The sequence below is a fragment of the Glycine soja genome, chromosome 2 (assembly GCF_004193775.1).
Source record: "Glycine soja cultivar W05 chromosome 2, ASM419377v2, whole genome shotgun sequence".
Taxonomy (NCBI): domain Eukaryota; kingdom Viridiplantae; phylum Streptophyta; class Magnoliopsida; order Fabales; family Fabaceae; genus Glycine; species Glycine soja.
In genome coordinates this window covers 27558544-27565907 of record NC_041003.1, presented here as the reverse complement: position 1 = coordinate 27565907, position 7364 = coordinate 27558544, and the positions used below count along the sequence as shown (strand labels likewise).

At 28.2% G+C, this 7364-nt stretch overlaps 1 long non-coding RNA gene across 2 annotated transcripts; it reads right to left on the bottom strand.

Moving 5' to 3' along the window:
* Positions 1 to 1339: 1339 nt before the first annotated feature.
* LOC114391795 lies at positions 1340 to 2743 on the bottom strand. 2 transcript variants are annotated; one of them, XR_003662177.1, is made up of 3 exons: positions 2653 to 2743; positions 2525 to 2568; positions 1340 to 2308 (listed from the first exon to the last, which is right to left on the bottom strand). It is a non-coding gene; the product is annotated as an uncharacterized LOC114391795 (long non-coding RNA). The 2 variants fall into 2 exon arrangements; XR_003662175.1 differs by having other exon boundaries at positions 2525 to 2743.
* Positions 2744 to 7364: the final 4621 nt, after the last annotated feature.

Below are 7364 nucleotides of genomic sequence, written 5' to 3'. Positions count from 1 at the left end.
TGAAACTGAAAACTCAACAAAAAAACTGGTTTTATTTTTTAAAACTTTCAAAATTAAAAACAAAAAACAACCCTGAACAGGACCTAAGCTAATCAATTTCATGGTTTGAATTTTGAAACATCAAACTTCAGTTTTTCAGCATCAATATCCTCTGTTCAAACTGGGACATATTTAACACCATCAAATACAAAAATCAAAATATTTCTGGCAAAAGTTCTGGGTAAATTTTGTAAAGGAAATGGCAAAAACAAATTCTTGTTAATTACACCATTTCCTTCCCAAAATCCAGAAACAGAAAACAATGAGGAAATAAGGAGGTATTTTTGAAATTATTAGTGAAGACATATCAACCAAAAAACACAAGCAACAAATAAAACACCACTTAAAAGTTCAAAATCAAATTCACCCACCACTGGTCATAGGTGAATCTTAGGTGTATTACTGAAAACAAGAAACAAGAAACAAGCAACCAAGCAACCAAACTTATGCAACTAACTGCATGTTATTAACTTATTATACTATATAACCAACATGAAATTGTAAGGATTTTATTATATTATCTTAAATCTAATATTACAGCAATTTAAGAAGACAAAATAAAATCCTTACAGCAAACTGTAAGGATATTTAGATCTTCCTAGAAACTAATCCTAAAATATTCAGATGTGAAATTGAACATAATTATGTCCATCAAGCATTCTTATCATTCTTATCCTTAATCACAGAGAAACCCTATTTGAATTTTGATCCATTTTCATTAATTAAAACTTGACAACGGTCATTATATGACACCAACAAACAAAAACAGAGCAAGAAATAGTATAAATCATATAGATTGTTTGCCAGTTTCCACAATAATAGTTACTTAAATATTGTCGTCCACCATAGCCAAATATAGCAAAAACACAAGGCTACAACTACAAGGGGATCAACAAGAAGCTCATGATATAGCAACCTATAACTTGCTGTGATTCTGAGAACTGAGAAGAGACTAAGCAGGTATAGGGAAGAGAAGCAAACATAAAATGCCGCAAAAACTGAACAACATGTAACACTCATCACCTAAAGAGTTCAAGTATGCATACTCTCAGCAATTAATAGCATCAACTTTGGCCACCAGAGATTTTTCAAGTAAGAACTCTATTATCCTGTTAACTCCTTCATCAGATATATTTGATGAAGATTTCGTTTTCAATTTCAATGACTTCAATTGAACATAACAAGGAATTTGAGTTGTCACCAAATCAGAAGATGAGAGATCCTACTCAATGAGAGTTAATTAGAGATACAGTTTGAAGGATAATTTGAAAGGCAAGATGACAGAAATTTCACATAAAGGTAATGATATTATGAGCAATTTCAAAACTTCAATAGTAAAAATAAAGAGAATAAAATAAAGTAACTTAATTTAAAATCTCAAGGGTACTCAAAGAGAGTATCAGTGTCTTTACATAATCTGCGAGCACGTACAGCAAACTAATAAGGGCTAAATGTTGCTTCTCAAAATGAGTATGAAAATAGGTTTACACATCAATTTTTACTTGTTTGAGGAAAGAAAGATTGCATACAAAGAGTTGGTAAATAAGATGACATATCAGTGAGAGATCTAAGGTTAGGAGTAGAAAGCACAATTCCGTGAGCAAAATATCGAGTGGCATTAACAAGGGTCAAACTATGAAGGTTGGCATAGATATGCAGAGGACTTTTGCATCCTGCGGAAAGGAATGTATTCAACGAGTTACAAGTTGAAAAGGGCTCAGCACAGCTACGGTCAATTGCAGTAAATCCAACATTAACAAGATGCAAGCTTTTTAATGCTGGAAACTGCAGAGATTTTGGCAAATGGGAATAAATGGAAAGCTTAAGGAAGGTCAAAAACTGGCAGCAAAAGATGAGAGGGAAAAAACAATCAGGAATGTAATCTGCATCGATTGCCAGCCGCTGGGTATTTTGCTTATTCAAGAGGTTGGGCGCCCCTGCAAACCATCGGCCCAGAGAGATTAAGATTAAGAAGGGAGACGGAACCATCTCGACTAGACAGAACCCAAGACACAAATTTGTAATAAAGTAACCACGGCCACACAAATTATCTCTTTGGAAACGGCTGAAAGAGAGACTAGTGAGATATTTTCAAAGGTCCTTCCATCGTTTAGACAATAATACACAAGTTTGAACAGAATATTTTGTGTTCATAAATTCCATTATCTGGAGCAGAACACAATTAGGCAAGTCGCCTGTCCCTCTCCTTTTCTCTGTCCTCTGCCTCTTCTTCTTCGTCTTCATTTCTTTTCCTTCTATTTATTGATACCTGACATAAGAAACGTTAATTTTCTTTTGATTAAATATTAGCATCTAATGGAAAACCTTGGGGAAGTGATAACCCCCCTAAAACTACCAGGGAAAACCTAGAAATACTTGGCATAACATTTCATAATAGCACCAAAAGGGATTTATTACAGTGATTTTCATAAATTTGGTGAAGAGGAAAATGAAGTTATAGAACCCCAAGGAAGAGAATGCGCACCTGAATTTCTCGCTCTAGCGTTTTGGTTTTGAATCACTGCAACACTATATATTCACCCAAATGACTGTTATCAGAGTAAAAAAGATCGCAAAGAAGAATGAGATAAAGGAAAAGACGATTAGTATTACCACTTGATATTCGAGTGAGTGTCTCGGGATAGCAAAACAGTAGGAGAAAGATTTGAAATTTGAAGAGAGTAGGGGAAATGTTGGACCCGGTTTACATTTGTCTTTAGTCAGTCACTCAGTCTGAATTTCTTATTATATTTTTGGATAAATAATCAAATCGGTTAAAAGTATTATGTGATGATAAATTAATCTTTAGAAAAATTTAAATTTTATTTTTTTTAATGTGTAAAAAATATGATAAAATAATTTTATTTTTAAATTTATAAGATTATTCTATTATAATTTTTAATGATTAATTTAATAACAATTAAGATAATTTAAATTTGGAAAGTATAGGAAACAATTTGATAGATCTTGTCGAACCAAAGTGGGTATTGAAAGAAAGACAAAGAGGGAGAGAGAGAAAATCAGAGAGAATTCCTATTATCGTGCCAAGGGAAAATTCCTATTATCTACCCACTACATTACGTTAGTTCTTTCTCTTCCTATAGTATACCCTTAATATTGGGACTTCTTGGTTCTTAATAATTTGTTCCATTTTTTTAATTTAGGCATCAAATTTGAATTAGGCTATTTTTTAGTGAGAGAAAAAAAATAAAAAAAATTATAAATACGATAAGATTTATGATGTAATAAGTAAAAAGACAAAGAGAAATGAGAGAAGTTAATATGATATGGAAAATAATAAAATATTTATATACATTATTCTATTTTTTTATTTGATCTTGAATCTCATCCTATTGAAACTCAAAATATATTAAACATAACTAGGTTAACTTGACATTTTAGGATAATATATCAATATTTATTGTATATATAGGTTTTTTGTACATAATTGTATATATAGTTAATTTGTAGAACAAAACAAATATAAAACTTAAATTAAGTTAAATTTTATAATATATATTTTAATATCATTATAAATATGATATATTATGTTATACAAAATATTATCTATTAAATAAAAAGTTTCTTATTAATTAACAATTGTTCCAGGAAAAATTGTTTAAATTGTACAAAATCATTTATATAAAAAGTACAAAAAAGATATTTTATATTTTAGAATTTGTTCAAATAAGTTTTGAATAGAAGAAAAAAAAATTGAAAGAGTAATCTCATCATTTCCTTCACAAGAGAACTGGCTGGAATGGAATGGGAGTTAATAGACAATTCATGCTAATTGGGTGGGTGACTAGTATGCATCACTATTAGGAAAAATATTTTTTAGGACAGCGAAACCACAAAAGTTGATCAAGAATCGTTTTGATATATATTTTAGGACAGCGAAACGACAAAAGTTGATCAAGAATCGTTTTGATATATAAGGTAGTAGTAATTTTATAAATAAGGAGTTTTCAATGAAGACGGTTTTATGAATAAGATATGTAAATAAAAAAAGAGTAGTTTGAGGTGAATGAAAAAATAACATAAATTTGACTAGTTGTGGAGATAATATGTGATACTTACTAAAAAGGAAAAAATATTAAAACAAGTGAAAATTTAAAACTATGAAAACCTCACTTTTCAAATTATATATCTAATTACTATTTAAATATATATATATATATTATAAATTTTAATTATATAAAAATAAAACTTAAGAAAATGAATTAGTCTCCCATATATTATGATGAATTAAGGTTTAAATTTTTGCTAAAAAGAGATTTTTTGTTTGTATAAATTATTGTTTATTTTGATCCTTGAAATTGTGACACAATATCTTATATTTTTTCTTCCGCCTTTGATTGTTTTGCAATCCCTTCTATAGCTTGTCCTGTTATCTAGTAATTTTTAAAATATAAAAAAATGACCAACAAATTCTTTAATCTGAACTTCATTAATAAGTTAGTTTTTGCCGTTAACAATTCACTTTTTCCATTAGCAACTGTATGATATGTCTTGAGCTCTGCAACTTTGGCAGCAACATGGTTGCCCAGTATAAACATGTTTTTTTTTTTATTTAAAAAAAAACACCGGTAGACATATTCACAATAATCAAAATGAAGATTTCAGGAAGCTTTCACAATGATTTTCGGTAATTGTACCATTGTATTTTTAGGGACCAAAGTAACTGATTCGATCAGTAACCAATTTGCGGACTAAAATAATGTTAATTAATAGTCTAATGATGTAAGTATGTAACTTCATCTTTCTCTTCTTGCCATTGCTCTTCCCTCACTTTTTTTTTTCTCTCCTCTATCTTTTCTTTCTAAAAGCAATATGTTCATAAGTCTTAATTTTAATTTTCTTAAAATACACTTCGGGTATAAGTTGTTAATAAAGAAAAAGAAGGGGATATACACTAACAAATTCGGCATAAGTGTGTGCGTGGGAGAGAGAATCAAATGATACTAAGTATCAAACTTAGTAAAATCACACACATTCAATAAATTTTTATTAAAAGGAAGTTTTCTCAATCTATTGAATTCGAAGTTGCATAAAACAAATTAAGTTCACAAAATTTCGCATAAATAAAAAATAATCGATATGTAATCATTTCATTTTGTTTTAAAGTATTGCATGTGATTTAAAATATAGCTGTTTTTATTCAATTGCATATTTACAAACATTTAAATTATTTTATTGATAAATTTACTTTTAATAAAAAATATTGAAAATACTATTTTACGAAATTTAACATATGATGTTACTTGATCTTGTATATATTAACACGTTATAAATATATAATAAGATTATAAGATGCCCCGTCACATCTTTATTAAACCATACATTTCTCATTTGGTGTGAGTTTTTTTTATTTTAAAAAATATAAATATGTTTCTTCTTCATTTTGCATTGCATTTATATTTCTTCAGCATCTCTTTATGAAGGCATTGCATTTTTTCTATTGAAGACCACACCGTGTGTTTACACTTCATATAATAAAAAAAATCAATTGAGTTACTATAACTTTTTATCATTACCTGTTTAAAATTCTCATAGTAATTATATTTAAAAATAACACCAGCAAGGAGCCTTTTTTCTAGTTTTTTTTGTAAGTTTAGTTATTTTAAGACATATTCACCGATTTATACATATTTGCTGTCATTTTGTTTTCTTTACAAACTAACACGTGTTGTTGTATATTAATATAAATCTAATTCGTGTTGTTAGGATTGGAAATTTGGAATGAGGTGCAATAAATTATATTTTATGATTAATATAATAATTATTTTATACGGTGTTCATCAAATAATAAAAATATATTTAAAAATGTATCAAAACTGTACACCACAAATGACTTCTTCATAATTTAAGCTCACGTGTGAAATATAAGTAGTATGAAAATATAAGAAGAAACGGCAGCGTAATGACGAGTGGCGAGTGTGGACAAAAGCATCAGTTTGAGGTCTTTTTAAAAACTATTTATTAAAAGGGGTTGTTTTGAAACTATTTATTAGGAGAGTCTATTTTTATTTATATTGCGCCAAAGGCAGGGACGCAATTCAACCGAGGGCTGACAAGTGGTATAAATTTGTTGTGCCAAAAACTTTACGCAATGGGTTGCTACACATGCAGTGACAACCACTTTTGGTCAGCATAGGCACAGGGTAGGGCACAAGTGCTACACAGGGTGCAAGTACGCATGTGAGGGGTGTGTTGCGCCAAACCTCCTGGAGCAATACTCCTTATTACTCCTCTTCGAGCAGCTTCCTTCTTCCCGGTAAGTATTTTTTACTCCCTTTCATCCCAACTTGCTCTCTCTCTCTTGTAGTTTGATATGTCTCTCATAATAATTTTAGCTCATATTTTTTATTATTGCTAATGACACTTACATATATTAAAATAGGTGATATTATATGTATATTTAAAATATTTAATGAGTATGACATGTTCAGGGGCACGTTAGCCCCCTCAATTTTTTCAATTTGTTTTTTTTATTGTTAGATATAATACTAACATTATAAAATTAAAAGTTAAATATAATTTTACCTTGTGACATGCATGATTCTTCATAACACGTTTTTACTTTATTTTTAATTTTATTTCACTTCTAGAGAGCCTAAGGAAAATTACGTTTGTGTCTCTACATTTTTTATATAATAAAATACAATAAAAGAGAAAGATAAATAGAAAATGAGAAGAAAAAAAGTAATAAAAAGGGAGTAGTGGATAGTGTTCAGAATAATTAATGGGTGTAAAATAATTATGGCAAAGTGTGGAGACCAAATTAAATTATTCTGATTACATATTGTTATAGATACAAAGGAAAATGAGTCTTCACGCGGATGCATTATTATATATGGACGGAGAATTAATTGACATCAAATGCTAGTTATTTAGAGATAGATAATTAATGTTTTAGTTTGTCTAATATATTAAATAATTATTTATTTTATATAATTAAAATTTATAATAAATAAATATTTTTTAATATATAAATTATATTATTATTAAATTTCATAATAAATAAATATTTTAAACTTGTAAAATATTTTAAATTTATGATAAATAATTTATATTAAGATAAGGTTATTTATAACTATTGATATTTAAAAAAACTATTGAAATTAAATTTAGAAATAAAGATAAAAAATAGATCAAAAGAGATAAAAAGTTAAAAAAATCTAAAAAATACTTGTTTTTATAAAAAAAAATGTAAAAACACTCTTGTAAAAAAGTCCTTATTCTCGTTTAACATGACTATTCTGATTTATATATAAAGATGACATTTGATGCGTGTTATGATAACGGAAAAATTAATAGAAAAA